The sequence below is a fragment of the Ahaetulla prasina genome, chromosome 14 (assembly GCF_028640845.1).
Source record: "Ahaetulla prasina isolate Xishuangbanna chromosome 14, ASM2864084v1, whole genome shotgun sequence".
Lineage (NCBI taxonomy): Eukaryota > Metazoa > Chordata > Lepidosauria > Squamata > Colubridae > Ahaetulla > Ahaetulla prasina.
This window is the reverse complement of record NC_080552.1, coordinates 1009925-1025803: the sequence shown is the minus strand read 5'-3', so window position 1 is coordinate 1025803 and position 15879 is coordinate 1009925. Positions and strand designations below refer to the sequence as shown.

General features: G+C 45.7%; 1 protein-coding gene across 1 annotated transcript in view; it reads left to right on the top strand.

The window, feature by feature from the left end:
• GNG13 (G protein subunit gamma 13) overlaps nt 1-15879 on the top strand; it is a 32253-nt gene that overhangs the window by 547 nt on the left and 15827 nt on the right. The window lies entirely within an intron of this gene.

The following is a 15879-nucleotide window of genomic DNA, read 5'->3' as shown; positions in this document are numbered from 1 at the left end:
GCAGTCCAGGCCGAATGTTCAGCTCACTTCTCTGAGTCAAAGAGTTCAGCTCAATTTTTGCTCGTCACAGAGCAGAAGAGCAGCCAAGACTGCTTTTATACTCTGTGGGATGTGGCTCCGTGACTCAGCATTTCCTAGGCCTGTCCCACCCCTGCTTCTGTTGTTCCCGCCTCTCCTGCCTATGAAACCTAGGGTCCAGCCAGGCCTGATTGCCATCAGCCGGGTCTGGAGCCGTGGCCTGGGGGGGAAGAGTCAGGGGACGGAGGCCTTGTTATCTCCTCCACCTGGCCTGCCTCTGGCTCCTGGAGCTGAGCCAGGGAAGCCTGTGCTCCAGAGGTAAGTCCTGATGGCCCTTCCCCCTCACTTTCCGAGTCACTTTCTGGCAGGGGGCCCGACGGGGGGTGTGTGCAGACACAACATGCACGTGGCTCTTTCACCCCTCTGCTACAGCTTCCTGTCACTCAAAATATGCATCACAACCGCCAATGCGCGACACCCGCTGGCACACGATTTATTGAGTTTTTCAACCCCCAGTAGGCCAACCTTGGATAAATCCAAGAAATGAAAAGTTTCAGAAGAAAACAACGTTTAATTCAACTACATATGCTAGTTTTGTGGCTGCTCAAGAAATAGGCACAGGAAGGGTTTTGTGGCTCCAGGTGTTTTCTTTTCTGTGGGAAACGGGTCCAAATGGCTCTTTGAGTGTTTAAGGTTGCAGACCTCTCTGCTCTAGCCTATGAAAGAGAAAGATTGGGGGGAGCAGTCACAGAGAAAATGGGGTCAACTTATTCTCCAAAGCACCTGTCGGCATAATAAGATGCAATGGGTGGAACCCTTTAGAGCAGTGGTTCCCAACCTTTTCTTGTTTGAGGCACAACCTTTTCTTGTTTGAGGCACCCTTGGAAAGCCTTTCAAAAGTTCCCGGCACCCTTATAAGGAAATAGATATTTAAAATCTCCGTAGCTCAAAAGTTCCCGGCACCCTCAAAAGATCTCACGGCACCCCTTAGTGCCGCGGCACACTGGTTGGGAACCACTGCTTTAGAGGCAGATCCAGCCTGGAACTAAGAAATTTCCTGACAGAACAGAGGTTTTCAAGAAAACTTTGCACAACAATTTGTCCAGAATGGTATCGGGTCGTGATGGCAAACCTACGACATGCGTGCCAGTAGTGGCACGCAAGCCCTCTCTGTGGACACGTGCGCCATCGCCCCAGCTCAGCCAGCTGGTCATTAGGTTTCTGACGCACACATGCGTGCTGGCCAGCTGGCCGTTAGGTTTCCAGCTCGCATGCCTTCTGGTTTGGACACTCTGACTCAAAAAGGTTCGCCCTCACTGGTATAGGGTCTCCTGCCTTGAACAGGGTGTTGGACTAGAAGACCTCCAAAGTCCCTTCCCACCCTAGGATTCTATTATTTTGACCGGTCATGGGGAACTGGGAATGCCGTGTCCTTTGGCCTTTGGTGGGACTGGGTGGATCTGTGTCCTTGCACAAAGAGGAGGGCACTTGTTGACAGGGAAGAGAATGCAGACTCCTGTCTGTTGGAGGTTTGAGTTGCTGCTTTTTTTTGCCCTGATATTGCTGCAAAATACCACTGGGAGTCTTCCTTCACATTTTATGTTTTCAAAAGCATCCCGGATTTTTTGTAAGACTTTGTAAAATGCATAGAAAAAAAGATCGTTAGTGCAAGCAATGCATTGTACCTCAAAGATATTTTGTTTTCCAACTGAATAGCTGTTTCCAAAGCTTTGTGATTATCTTGTATATCTTGCATCCTATTTAGTATTTAAATATAAATCTAAAGCATCCATTTGTTGCCTATGAATGAACGATGAACTAGTGCTTTCTGGCTGAATCAGTGACTGATATTAACCTTTTCCATACTTAAATTGCAATCACTTAAATTTTCATACTTAAATTGCAATCTGGAGCATGGGCACAACGGGTTAAATCTAGCTTACTGATAGCTATGGTTAAAGGACCCACTCGATACATAGACCACTTAATTAATTACATGTCCATGTTTGTCAATTTGGAAAGCATCTCAGCAGCAGCTTGTCAAATGACATTACTTTTTAAATTCTGAAATTTTTTAAAATCAAAATCCACGTTGGCTCCCTTTGTTCCCATTTAGTCTTCTACATTCTTATGATGTGTGTGTGTGAAAGTGTAAAAACACTGGGGAGTGGTTGAAATTCAAATTTGCACTTGCTTCTTCCTATGTTTATTCTCAGAGGGAGCCAAGCTCTGTAGCTGAAAACCCTGCCATGACCCCCACACCCAAGTCTGCATTCAAGTGATGCTCAGAGCCAGCTGAGATAAATAAGCCATAGAACAAACTCCTTTGAGCATTCCTCTGTAAATACTGATGGGTTGACCGATGGGTTCACACATTATGACTGATCTAACTATGCAGTTTTTTTACCTAAGATGGCGCCGACGAAGGCTGCCTCGGTGAAATGCTCTCTAATTGTTTCTTTATTTCTAATTGTTCTCTGTGACTCACTACGGATTTCCTACTCACGAGACCATCTGCTAAAAATTAAGGAACATTTCTTTAAGGAGCAGCTTTCTTTAATCTCACCCCCGCCTGTCTTTACAAACATGGAGGAGATTCTAACACAGGAGGAGGCAATTCCCACGGAGCCATGGATTACTAAAAAACCAAATGAAGGAAACGAGGTAAACGATCTGGGATCTTAATCAAGCTAAGAACTCGCACTAAAACTCCTCTGCCTTCAATTTTCCTAACAAATATACGCTCACTTGCAAATAAGATGGATGAAATACTCCTCTTAAACAAATACTATTCTGATTTTCGCAATTCAGCAGTCCTATGCTTCTCTGAAACCTGGTTAAATGAATCAATTGAAAATAGCAGCCTGAACATTCCAGGATTTCAAATTGAACGATCAGACAGGATTCCAGAAACATCTGGTAAAAAGAAAGGAGGAGGCTTATGCCTATATATTAATTCAACCTGGTGTCAAGATTTTAACATAATTTACAAATTCTGTGACAACAATTTAGAGACTCTAATTATCAACTGCAAACCTTACTATTCGCCTCGTGAATTTTCCTCATTTCTTCTAATTGCTGTTTATGTCCCACCACAAGCCTGTGTAAACAAGGCATTACGAACTCTAGCTGACCAAATCATGGAGGCTGAAGCCAAACACCCTGATTCACTGGCCATTGTTTTGGGAGATCTAAACAAGGCAAACTTAAGGAAAGAACTACCAAAATACTTTCAGCATGTCAATTGTCCCACCAGAGGCAAGAATACTCTAGACCACTGCTACACAACACTAAAAGATGCCTATCGGTCTTTACCACGTGCAGCTGTAGGACACTCTGATCATTGCATGATTCACCTTGTACCTGCTTACAGGCAAAGACTTAAAGCCATAAAACCAATAATTAAATCAGTGAAAACCTGGACGGAGGAATCAGAATTAAAGCTACAGGCATGTTTTGACTGCACTGATTGGAACATTTTAAAGATACCTCTGCAGACCTGGATGAACTCACAGATACTGTAACATCATATGTCAGCTTCTGTGAAGACCTATGTGTACCTACAAGGAACTTGCGAATACACAGTAACAACAAACCTTGGTTTACACCTAAACTTAAGCAGCTACGACATTCCAAAGAGGAAGCCTACAGAAAAGGTGATAAAATGCTGTACAATCAGGCCAGAAATGCACTAACAAGGGAGATAAGAGCAGCAAAAGAAGCTACTCTGAAAAGCTAAAGAATCAATTTTCAGCAAATGAACCAGCAAACATGTGGAAAACTCTTAAAAATATCACCGGCTATGGCAAACCTCCTTCCCAGGCTGAAGGTAATCAACAACTGGCAGATGACCTGAATGAGTTTTACTGCAGGTTTGAAAGGAAACTACAGCCACCTATCTCCACAACCCCCATCTCAGACACACCAACAACAGCCAAGACTCCTACAACTGACCCCATTTCATTGGGTTCACAACCCCTAGTGATCACAGAAAAGGAAGTGCAGGACCTATTTCACAGACAAAAGCCAGGAAAAGCTCCAGGCCCAGACAAGATAACTCCTTCTTGCTTAAAAGTCTGTGCTGACCAATTGGCCCCATCTTCACCCATATTTTCAATAAATCACTAGAGATGTGCTATGTTCCTTCTTGCTTCAAACACTCTACCATCATCCCAGTGCCAAGAAGCCCACCATCAAGGAACTGAATGACTACAGACCAGTTGCTCTAACATCTGTAGTCATGAAAACCTTTGAAAGGCTAGTGCTTTCCTACCTGAAAACCATCACGGATCCGCTGTTAGACCCCTTGCAATTTGCATACCGAGCAAATAGATCAACAGATGATGCTGTTAATATGGCTCTGCACTACATCCTACAACATCTTGAGTCTCCAAAGACCTATGCAAGGGTCCTTTTTGTAGACTTTAGTTCAGCATTCAATACCATCATTCCAGACATTCTCCTAACTAAGCTAAACCAGCTACAGGTACCGGAACAGGCTTGTAAGTGGATCACAAGCTTCCTAACAAACAGGAAGCAGCAGGTGAAGCTAAGCAAGATCACATCAAATACCTGTACAATTAGCACAGGGGCCCCCCAAGGCTGTGTGCTCTCCCCACTTCTCTCTGTATACCAATGACTGCATCTCCAATGATCCATCTGTTAAGCTACTGAAGTTCGCAGATGACACAACAGTGATTGGTCTCATTCGAGACAATGATGAATCCGCATATAGACGAGAGGTCGAACGACTAGCCTTGTGCAACCAAAACAATCTGGAACTGAACACACTCAAAACCGTAGAAATGGTGGTAGACTTTAGGAAAAACCCTTCCATACTTCCACCTCTCACAATACTTGACAACACAGTATCAACAATAGAAACCTTCAAATTTCTGGGTTCTATCATATCGCAAGATCTCAAATGGACAGCTAACATCAAACACATCATTAAAAAAGGACAACAAAGAATGTTCTTTCTGCGCCAACTCAGAAAGCTCAAACTGCCCAAGGAGCTGCTGATCCAATTCTACAGAGGAATTATTGAGTCTGTCATTTGCACCTCTATAACTGTCTGGTTCGGTTCTGCAACCCAACAAGTAAAACACAGACTTCAGAGGATAATTAGAATAGCAGAAAAATAATTGCTACCAACCTGCCTTCCATTGAGGACCTGTATACTGCACGAATCAAGAAGTGGGCCGTGAAAATATTTGCAGATCCCTCGCATCCTGGACATAAACTGTTTCAACTCCTACCCTCAAAACGACGCTATAGAGCACTGCACACTAGAACAACTAGACACAAGAACAGTTTTTTCCCGAAGGCCATCACTCTGCTAAACAAATAATTCCCTCAACACTGTCAGACTATTTACTGAATCTGCACTACTATTAATCGTTTCATAGTTCCCATCACCAATCTCTTTCCACTTATGACTGTATGACTATAACTTGTTGCTGGCAATCCTTATGATTTATATTGATATATTGATCATCAATTGTGTTGTAAATGTTGTACCTTGATGAACGTATCTTTTCTTTTATGTACACTGAGAGCATATGCACCAAGACAAATTCCTTGTGTGTCCAATCACACTTGGCCAATAAAAATTCTATTCTATTCTATTCAGTGACTTTGAATGTCATTCAAATCAGTTCTTTGTTACCTTTTCCTTTTCTGTTCACACACACACACACTCTCACACCTGTCATTTTAGCCATAGTACATGGTGCAGGTATTGATGCAGATACACACTTGGGTTTGGACAAATAGGTGCAATTCTGTTGCTCTGATAGGCTTGAAATACTCAGATTAAATTCTGTTCTCCATTTATAATTTCCTGAGCAAGCTAGAAAAGTATTGTGGGTGTTGGAATTAAGATTCCAAAAATCTCATGGCAGTACTTTTGTTTTACCATCCCAAAGCCTGCAAAACAGTAATATTTCAAATTCTTCAGAACATTATTAGTCCTCAATTTGCCTGTTGCTAATAAACACAAAATTCTTGTTTCGATGTCATTTCAGTCATGGCACTATGGTATGGTAGATGGTAAATCCCATTTAATTCAGTAGGGCTTACCTCCAAAGAAAGAGATTATAATAAGAAAATCTGTTATTTCAGACTACTGACTAAACAAAACTAAAAAAAGATGCTCTGAATTTTAAAAGTTACATGGGTTGAAGTTTGAAAATTGTCTCTGATAGTCTTCAGAGTGTTGAACTGTAAGAAGTCCTATTCTGTCATATGGTTTATGTTCATTTAACCCATAAAATACAAAACTTGGTTAGAGCTATATGCAGTGCTGGATAAAATGGTGGCTTATACTCACATGCTGTACATTGTATAATTCTGTAATCCCAATAAATATTGAAAGCCAATTTGGACATCAGACTAAGAACCAACAGACAGTTCTAGTCCTGCCTTCGGCATGAAAACCAGCTGGGTAATTTAGTGCCAGTCACTCTCACTCCAGTTCACCTCACAGGATGAATAAAATCAAGATAAAAATAAATTCAGCCACCAATTCTATTCAATGGTTTATTAGTTGTATCCCAGCAACTCACAGGCGAATGTTCTTTCAACAAGCTAAACTTCTATAGGAAATACACAGCTATCATGACTGATTTCAGGTGTGAACTCCAGAATAATAGACATTACCATAGAATTATATGAGTCTATAGCTATTGGTGGTTTTATTTTCAGCTTCCCTTCTAATGAGTCTAAGCATGGGATACGTTATTTTTTATAGCAACCACACTTCAAGTTCTGTGGAGCTGAGGCTTTGTTAATAGACAAGGAGATTGCTCCACGCTATTTTATCTCTTTATCTCTGAGTATAACGTGCTGGGGACAGGGAACTACTCAAAATTTGCAAAACAAAATGCAGCTGTAAGCTTCCAGACAGCTGACCATCTAACTTCTTGCATATCTTCAGCAAAGATGGGAACATAGGTAGGAGAGGCATATGGTTTTCCGGATGTTTCATAATTCCCAAATTCTCTCCTGGTCATACTGGCTAGAACCAGTGAGAGTTGGAGAACTACACCATCTGGTGACACCAAATTTCCCCCTCCCCTGGTTGGCTTTAGCTTCTCTGCTTTTGGAGGGCAGCATCCAAAAGACCCTCACAAGTTGAATGAGAAGTCTGTTCTAGAGTGGCATAATTCATAGATGGCATAACCTAAGTCTGTGTTGTTTGTCTTGCTAATAATCTAATGATTGGGAAACCCCCAATCTTTGTGAAATGTCTCAGTTGGTGGAATTGCACCAGCCCAGAAAGTTTGATGTCTCAGACTGAAAAGAAAGGACATCGATGCTGCTTGGTGGCAGAACATCTTCTCGATGCAGAGAAGGCCTGGACTGCCACTTCAGAAGGAGTCTGGGAGAATCTTTTCCAATTCATAAATATATTAAAAGGGAGCAGCTTTCCTGAGCTGCACTTCACTTCATCCCATACACAGTGTGACTGGACTGATGCAGGATTTGGGGAGGGGGAGGAGGTGAAGAGAGTTTGACTGTGCAGGTGCAGGTGGCATGTGAAACAGATTACATATTGTAAGATGTTAGAAACCCATTCTCAAGATATTTTGAGATAGTTTTAAACCTTTTCATGTACTGTATGTGAATTCAACAATCTTAATGGTGTAATTAAAGTCTCATTTCCCCGAAACAGAGGGGAGCTTGAAATGCTTAACTTTGTCCTGGTTGTGATATCTCCTTGTATCTCATTAAATTAATGGTTGTCCTCCCACAACTTACATCTCTGGACCTCTGGGCCTCTTACATAGGGGCCTCTGAGTGGCTCAGACTGCTAAGACAGTCTGTTATTAACAGCAGCTGCTTGCAATTACTGCAGGTTCAAGTCCCACCAGGCCCAAGGTTGACTCAGCCTTCCATCCTTTATAAGGTAGGTAAAATGAGGACCCAGATTGTTGGGGGCAATAAGTTGACTTTGTATATAATATACAAATGGATGAAGACTATTGCTTGACATAGTGTAAGCCGCCCTGAGTCTTCGGAGAAGGGTGGGATATAAATGCAAAAACAAAAACAAAAAACATCACATCACTGGATGGAATCGAAAAAGTTGTGAAACTTTAGCTGTAATAGACAAGAATAGATTTGGGAAACTCTGAAAAATGCAATTATAAAAGCCCAGTCAAGTTCAATATCACTAAAAAAGAAAACCAAGGAAAAATCCCAGCATGGTTGCATAAAGACCAACACAGAGAGAGTAAAGGATAAGTACAAAAAATAGAAAGAGGGACACAACAAATAGACCAAACTTTCAAAGCTGAAGTTAGGAAAACTAAAGCTTTGAACGAAGTAAGACTTGTAACAAATGTCAAAAACAATAAAAAAAGTTTCTTTCAATGTATAAAAAAGAAGGGGAAAAAATCAAAGGAGTCCACTAATGGGAGGAGTAACAGGCAGTATAGACAAAGCAGAACTGCTTATTTCATAGTTGGCATCTGTCTTCACTGAAAAAAAACAACAATCAATATTCAATTCACCAAAAATAACTAAATGACAGACTAGGTACACAAATGATCTTTGTGACCATATCTCAAGTAATTGTGTTCTCTTTGCTGACGATGTCAAACTATTTAACACCACAGACAACACTTCTATCATTCAAAACGACCTTGACCATCTAACCGCTTGGTCTAAAAATTGGCAGCTCCAAATTTCAACCAGCAAATGCTCAGTCTTACATATAGGAAAAAAGAACTCTAAAACTAAGTACATACTAGATGGACATTACCTTACAGACGACCCCCATCCCGTTAAAGACCTTGGAGTTTTCATGTCAAATGATCTAAGTGCCAAAGCCCACTGCAACTACATAGCAAAAAAAGCTCTAAGAGTTGTAAACCTAATTTTGCGTAGCTTCTTTTCCAAAAACACCACACTACTAACCAGAGCATATAAAACATTTGCTAGACCAATTCTAGAATACAGCTCACCTGTTTGGAACCCTTACCACATCTCTGACATCAATACAATTGAACGTGTCCAGAAATATTTTACAAGAAGAGTTCTCCATTCCTCTGAAAACAACAAAATACCTTATCCCACCAGACTTGAAATCCTAGGCTTAGAAAACTTGGAACTCCGTCGCCTTCGACAAGACCTAAGTTTAACTCACAGAATCATCTATTGTAATGTCCTTCCTGTCAAAGACTACTTCAGCTTTAATTGCAACCAATTGGCAATTGCAACAAGGGCAACCAATAGATTTAAACTTAATGTAAACCGCTTTAATCTAGATTGCAGAAAATATGACTTCTGCAACAGAATCATCAGTGCTTGGAATACTTTACCTGACTCTGTGGTCTCTTCCCATAATCCTAATAGCTTTAACCAAAAACTTTCTACTATTGACCTCACCCCATTCCTAAGAGGACCATAAGGGGCGTGCATAAGCGCACAAACGTGCCTACCGTTCCTGTCCTATTGTTTTTCTTTTCTTCTTCCTATATATGTTTATATGTGTATATACTATATAATCTTTTTGTATGATGTTGTGACAAAATAAATAAATAAATAAATAAATAAAAATAAAAATTAAAAATTGGGTTCATGCCTGTAGCAGCTGCAGCCCTTGGGGTGCAAGAGGGGGTGCTCCCATTGATGTGAAAGCTCCAATTTCTTCTCTTCAGATCACACATCTCTGCCAAGCAGAAACAAGTCAGTAATGAAATGAAATATTTGGTTATGGGGTGGGGGGCACCAAACTGAAATTTATATCTAATCATACAGAAAAAGGTGGTTTTGAATTTACAATTCAAACACTTTGATTGGAGCATAACCTTTGCCACTGAAATGCTGTCTGTTTTGTTGCATTGACTTTGTTGCCTTTACCTCTGAGTAGAATTTGTGCAAGAGGGAAGGAAAAGATTTCTACAAATGTTCTGGCCTGAGACAACTTTGCTGTCTTGTCAAAAGTACTTTTAGAATTAAGGTGTCTTTAAAAAGACTGATTGAGGGTTCACTCCCAAAGGAAGAAACCCCAATTAACCCCAATGGGGCTCCATTCCCTTCAGAAGGAGATGAAAAATGCCTTGTTCCCTTTTGCAGCCTTAATAACTGGAATTCAGGACATGAGGAAAGAGCAAGAGGCTGTTACATTCCAGCTGAGGGGTCAGAGCTGGGTATGCACAGTTCAGGGCATGAGAGGGCAATGGGGGACTGGTGCTTGTCCAACAAACCAAGTTAAATTGTGGTTAGCTAATTTGGGAGATTTTTTATTTTATTTTCTTTTTTGGCTAGTAACAAAGATATCTGGCACAAGCTGCCCTGAATGCTTGAAATGTTAGAATCAGAAAAACCTTAATTCAGTATTTATGATCCTTGGCAGCTTGAAGATGTGTGGACTTCAACTCCATGCTGGCTGGCGAATTTTGGGAGTTGAAGGTCAAACATCTTCAAGTTGCCACTGTTGAGAAATTCTGTCCTAATTGATATTCATCACCTGATTGTGAGAATGAAGCCATGATGCGCATGCCTAAGATGGCGCTGTAGTTTTTGCTTGGAGAGTCGGAGGCGTCCTTTCCCAGCTGGGCCGGACTAGAATGGACCATTTTTCACCAGCTTCGGTCCCTGGGCCCGGCTGGGGCAACATCTAGCCATCCTGGATGAGTGTGGCTGGCCTCGGACGAGGCCGGGAACAAGCGGAGGCGACCGATGAACGGTGATTGGCGACAGGCGGCCTAGTTGGATGGAGGGCGCTGGCGGTGGTGGTTGCAGCTACGGTGCCGGCGAGGGATAGCGGCGGCGAGAATGGCAGCAGCAGCGACAGTAGGGCGGCATCCTCGTCATTCCTGTCGTGGTGGCCTTGTTCTTGCCGTGGTGGCCTCGGCAGTGTCGCTGGCGACAGCGGTGAGGTTGCCCTTCAGAAGGCCCAGTCGGGTGGAAGGCGTTGGCAGCCTGGTCGGCCTGGTTGGGCGGATGGCGGCGCTGCGACGTCAGCGAGGAGTGGCGGCGGCGGCTGCTGCGGGGCGTTGTTCCTGATGGTGGCAGCGCTGTTTTCCGGCCGCGATGGTGGTGGTTGGCAGCGGCGGTGAGGATGCCCTCCGTGGGCCTGATCGGCCTAGCCGGCTTGGCGCTGGTGGCAGTAGCGGCATCTGCGATGACGACGAATGGTGGTGGCGGCAGCGATGACGGCGGGGGGATGATGTTCCCGGCGACGGCGGCGCTGTTCACTTCCACTACCAGTCCTTGGCGATGATGATGACGGTGGCGTCAATGATGTTGCTCCTGCGAAGCCTATGGACTTTCTGGCTCCCCTCCACAACCCTCCCATGGATTTTATGGGTCCCCCCATGGACCATCTATACAATCCTACAGAGCCTCATGAGGTACTATCAGCGGTGTTGCTCTGTGCGGCACCGATTTCTGAGGCAATGGGGGGGGATTAGCGACTCCATCTATTCACTTATAACCCAGCCGGAGAGCTGTGGGTTATTTATTTATTCACTAGTTGAACCGGCTGGGAAGGGACTACCTACCACTCTTCACAAGACTCATGTACTCGGCAGCTGATCTTCTTAGTCTGCGAGATTCCCCCCTCTCACAGATCTGGCCCTCCACGTTATTGAGGGCCTACTTCGATGACGGATTTTGGAATCCCGAGAGGTGGCATGCGGCAAAGAAGCAACTTCGGGGTTTTTAAAATTTGTTTATTAATGGATTTTTAAGGGAAGGGAGGGTGAAGATGGGTCTAGGGGGAGACCCACCAGGGATTAGGGGAGGGATATGGCCAGATCCTGCAAAGGCTTGCCGGGTAGGTACTGCAGGTCCGGAGGTGAAGATCGAGGTGGGTGCTCAGTTCCATGAGGGCCTTGCTATCAGCACGGTAATTGGGTGGGGCAGATATGGCGGAAGCGGGGGACCGTATCATGTTCGGGGATTGCGGGAGCGTTATTTGTGAACGATCCCACACTCCAATCCCTCTGACTTCGCTCGTTCCCCGGGTGGCCAGGATCCTCAAAGCCTGGACCTTCAGCTGATGTTGTGCAATGCCAGGTCCGTTGTGAATAAAGCCCCCCTCATTTTCAATCTTATCCAAGAGGGGGGTACGGACCTGATGGGCATTTCAGAGACCTGGTTAGGCACGGAAGGGGGGGCACCCCTTGTTGAAATGTGCCCACCAGGCTTCCGTGAATTTCATCAGCCAAGGGCCCAGGGTAGGGGTGGAGGGGTGGCAGTTATTATTAACGAGGTTCTGAGACCAAGGGAGGTCACTGTATCACAGATAGCTGGATGTGAATCCCTCTGTGTGAAGTGGGGTCATGAGATACAGGTGGGTTTGCTGATCACGTACCTGGCTCCTTGCGGCATGACAGCAGCCCTGCCCGAACTGTTGGAGGTGATAGCCGGGGTGGTGGTTGATACCCCCAGAGTTATGGTCATGGGAGATTTCAACCTGCCATCGACCGGTGAAGCATCTGTTGCGGCTCGGGAGTTCATGGCTTCCATGACGGCCTTGGACCTGACCCAATTAGTTGATGGTCCCATGCACATTGGGGGAAACACGCTGGACTTGATTTTTGTCTCTGGACAGTGGCTGAATGATCTTGTATTAGGGGATTTAGTTATTCAACCCTTGTCATGGTCTGATCATTCTCTCCTTCAGCTGGACTTTCGAACCACCAACCCACACTGCAGGGAGACGGAACTGACTCGCTGGTTCCATCCCAGGTGCCTGATGGACCCAGAGAGGTTTCTGACGGAGCTTGGGCCATTTCCTGAGGACCTGGCTCATGGCTCGGCTGAGGAACTTGTCGCCGCCTGGGAAAGGGCGGCGGTGGGTGCCTTAGACCATGTCGTGCCTTTGTGGCCTCTGACCCGGCGCCGATCTCGACCACCTCCTTGGTACTCTGAGGAGCTGAGAGAGATGAAGCGCCGGAAAAGACGCCTAGAGAGTGTCTGGAGGACCAGCCGTTTTGAATCGGATCGAACACTAGTAAGGTCTTATATTCAGACCTATCTAGTGGCGATAAGAACGGCAAAACGTGAGTATTTCGCCACCCTTATTGCATCGGCAGATAATCGCCCAGCCACTCTGTTTAGGGTGACCCGCTCCCTTCTTGCTCAGGGAGCCAGGGAAGATCCCTTGTAGGGACGTGCTGAGGACTTTGGAACTATCTGCACAATAAAGTCGCTCAGATCCGGGACGGGCTGGACGCAGTTTGGGTAGATCCAGATGGGATGACGGAGGCAGATCTTGGAGATGCTGTCTGGGATGGGTTTGACACTGTGGTTCCTGAGGACATGGACAGGATACTGAGGAGGCTGAACGCAACCACATGTTTATTGGACCCGTGTCCCTCCTGGTTGGTGCTGGCCACACAGGTTACACGGTTGGCTCTGGGGAATTGTTAATGCTTCTTTGAGGGAAGGTATCTTCCCTACCGCCCTGAAAGAGGCGGTGGTGAGGCCCCTCCTCAAGAAGCCTTCCCTGGACCCAACTGTTTTAGCAAATTATCATCCGGTCTCCAACCTTCGCTTTGTAGCAAAGGTTGTTGAGAGTGTGGTAGCGCATCAGCTTCCTCGGTACCTGGATGAAACTGTCTATCTAGACCCATGCCAGTCCGGTTTCCGGCCTGGGTACAGCATGGAGACGGCGTTGGTCGCGCTGGTTGATGATCTTTGGAGGGCCCGGGACAGGGGTTGTTCCTCTGCCCTGGTCCTATTAGACCTCTCAGCGGCTTTTGATACCATCGACCATAGTATCTTGCTGCGACGGCTGGAGGGGTTACCGTTTTTCGGTGGTTCTCCTCCTTCCTCTCCGACCGATCGCAGACGGTGTTGGCGGGGGGGCAGAGATCGACTGCGAGGCGCCTCTTATGTGGGGTGCCACAGGGGTCGGTTCTCTTGCCCCTCTTGTTCAACATCTATATGAAGCCGCTGGGTGAGATCATCCATGGTTTTGGGGTGAGGTGTCATCTGTATGCTGACGACACACAGCTGTACATTTCCACCCTAAACCACCCCAGCGAAGCCATTGAAGTGATGTCCTGGTGTCTGGAGGCCGTATGGGTCTGGATGGGGAAAAACAGGCTCCAGCTCAACCCAGCCAAGACCGAGTGGCTGTGGATGCCAGCATCCCGGTACAATTAGCTGAGGCCATCGCTGACTGAGGTGGGCGAGTCATTGGCCCCCACGGATAGGGTTCGTAATCTGGGCGTCCTTCTGGATGCACGGCTGTCATTAGAAGAACATATGACAGCAGTTGCCAGAGGAGCTTTTTATCAGGTTCGCCTGATACGCCAGTTACGTCCCTTCTTGGACCGGGATTCCCTATGCATAGTCATTCATGCCCTCGTCATTTCCCGCCTGGATTACTGCAACGCTCTCTATATGGGGCTCCCCTTGAAGAGTAGCCGGAGGCTTCAACTGGTCCAGAATGCGGCCACGCATTGAGGGAGCGGCTTGAAGCTCCCATATAACACCTATCTTGCGCAGGCTGCACTGGCTTCCGGTTGCCTTCTGGGTGCAATTCAAGGTGTTGGTTATCACCTTTAAAGCGCTCCATGGCTTAGGACTGGGTTACTTACGGGACCGCCTGCTGCTACCGGTGACCTCCCATCAACCAGTGCGCTCCCACAGAGAGGGTCTCTCAAGGTGCCGTCGGCCAGACAATGTCGACTGGCGACTCCCAGGGGGAGGGCCTTCTCTGCGTGGGTTCCAGCCCTCTGGAACGACTACCCCCAGGGATACGCCAACTCCCTGACTTCCGGGCCTTCCGGTGTGAGTTGAAGACTCTTTTATTTCATCGTGCAGGACTGGTCTAATAGTTTTTTAATGGGGGTTTTTAGTAGTTTTTAGAATTTTCAGCCTATTTAAATTAATCTTTTAAATTTGTTTTTAATGTTTATATTTGTTGTTCTTAGTTGGCTGTAAACTGCCTTGAGTCCTTCGGGAGAAGGGCGGTATAGAAATTGAAATAATAAATAAATAAATAAATAAATAAATAAATAAATAAATAAATAAATAAATAAATAAATAAATGATGCTAGTTTGAAACCACTTAGATTTGGCTCATCAATCTATTCAATTTGAAATAAATGGAAGCTGGATAGCAGAGTTTGTCCTGAGTTTTGCAACTGGAGAAGGATCAGTGCCAAGAGACCCCTGTGTTGAGCCCCATCCAGGGCTCGCCATACCTGGGGGTATGGCGTTGTGGGAGCAACGGCAGCAATGAGCAAGGCAATGGCTTGTTGCTGGTGGCCCGGGTCCCAATGGTACCAAACAGCTGAGGTGTTCCCTGCCGAACCTGTGCTGCCCAGCTACCCATTCCTGGTGGCAAGGAATGGGTGTTGGCCCAGACAGCTACAGTGACCAAGCAGGCACAGACTGCCAGATAGTGGTTCCCGGTGGGCATGGCTGGTTGCATGGTTGGAGGGTGGGGCCCAGAGACACAAGAGGACCCAGCACTGACTTTGCATGGGACTCAGTTCCTGCTCGTTGCATTCTGAGGCTCTGGCCTGTTTGTGGGGAATAAAGCTTGAGTTTTGTCATGTTTTGCTGTGTGTCTTGGCTCTCTTTGTCCTGGCCAGAGCTGGCTGAGATCAGCTGAGAGAAAGTTAGCACTGCTTTCTTTTTCTCTCCCTGAATTCTCTGTTGGGGTTGACTACGTGGGTGCTTGTCAGGCAAAGCAATGGCGTAAGGATTGGAGCCGAAGGTGAGCAAGGTGGAATCTGCAGTGGAGGAGGAAGAGCCGAAACCGGAGGTACTAGAGGACATTGTCCAGCCAGCTGTGAGGCTAAAGGAGTGTGAGCCAGGCATGCAGCCAGTGGATGGACAAGCTGGACCATTGGTGGAGTGGTGGCATAGTTCTGCTGTGACTGGGGC